This window comes from Castor canadensis, chromosome 9 (assembly GCF_047511655.1).
Source record: "Castor canadensis chromosome 9, mCasCan1.hap1v2, whole genome shotgun sequence".
In the NCBI taxonomy this organism is placed as follows: Eukaryota; Metazoa; Chordata; class Mammalia; order Rodentia; family Castoridae; genus Castor; species Castor canadensis.
The window spans coordinates 11,838,954-11,840,706 of NC_133394.1; positions in this window are offsets into that span (position 1 = coordinate 11,838,954).

A 1,753-nucleotide genomic window follows, 5' to 3' on the forward strand; every position below is an offset into this window, starting at 1 on the left:
AGGGGGTAGGGGGGGAGAGGGAGGGGATTAGGGGTTAAGGAAGGGGGAGGGAGAAGGGAGGAGAAATGACCCAAACATTGTATGCAAATATGAATTAAATAAATAAAAGGAAAAAAAAGCATCTTGAGGCTGCCTAATAGCTCAGGAGATGTACTGCTTTCGTATTCCTGCTGAAACAAATTGCCACAAATGAATGGTGTGTCTCAAAGCAACCCACATACTTTATCTTACAATTCAGGAGGGTCAGAATTCCTAAAATCAGATGTTAGCAGGGCTGCATTCTGTCTGGAAAGTTCTAGAGAAGAATCATTCTAGACAATGTCATTCTGCAATATTTATTCTTTAAGCTAATACTAATTGTGCACCTGCTATGTATGAAACACTATTCTGAGCTAAAGCCAAAGTGAATGCTTCAGCTGTCATTGAGTTTTCAGTCTAGTAGAAAGAGACACAGAATAAACAAGGAAACAAATATATTTACTAGGCAGGAAAATGTCACTGAAACGATGTAAAAAGAGGTACTCTCTGATCACACTGAGTACATCCCAAATAAAGTGAAGAGACAAGTCAAGATAATCAGGAAGAAGGGTATTCAGGCATCAGAAATAGCAATTGAAGAAGCCATAATGTGGAGTGAGGCTTGGTTTTGCTGAGAGAGAAGGAACCTGGATATGGCTTCAGAGGAGGGGAAGAGATGACATTAGAAAAAGTGTAAGTACAAATCACACAAGATGGTGATAAAGGACATGGTCTTAACTCTGAGATGTGCAGCCAGAGGGCCATTTACTTAAAGCTATGTTATGGAACAGGTTATATTTTTAAAGGATCACTGGCTTCCAGGGGTAGAATATAATTCAGAGCGGGGGCAAGTGTAAAATCCTGAAAAATCGCCAAAAGACAATTGCAGTAACTTAGGGAGGAGGTGATGGAATTGTCTGAATACTAGATGAAGTTTGAAAATAAAGCCAAGAGATACACTGATAGAACAGATGGTGTGAGTGTGAAAGAGTCATTACCAAGAGAAATGGTCACTTTTCAAAACAAGAAAGAAGAACAGAAATGGAAGACAGACACAAGTTTCTGCTGGACTTCTCAGTGGAAAGATCTGTGTACCAGATTGAGTGGATTTTTCTGAAAAATTAATTCTATGGCTTAGGGAAGTCCTTGGATATCAGTCCAAAGAATGATGAATCTTATGCAAGCAAAACATGCTTATGTATCATCCAAAAGTGGAAAAGGAAATGCAGTTGGGCGAACTTGCTGCATGTAGCTGCTTGTGCACATTTGTACAGCATCCATGAGAAGTAATTTCTCTTTTATGAGTCCAAGTTGATGATGTAGCTTTCAACATCATTGCAGCATGATTTATTGTTATCTAATCCACACTTGAGTAAAATGCTACTGTCCTTCCTGGATGGAATAAAATTTCCCTTGAGTAGATTTTTTAACAAGCCCGTATGAAGGTCATATTTGTTGTCAAATCCATACTTTCAGATTAAGGGAAAAGACTATAAAATAAACCAGGAGACCAGTCAGACACGGAGTGATTCTAAACAAAGGTAGTAGAATTTGTTGGTACCATTTACCAAGAGCAGTTAGTTTCCTTTCAAAACATTAGTATTAAAGCATTTCTTAAACTGAATATAACTGGTAAATATGTAGATTATTCATGTACTTTTTAATGCATGAGAACATTTTACATAAATTATATTTTGTTTTAATTCTCCTTTTGTTTCAATAGATAGATACTCAA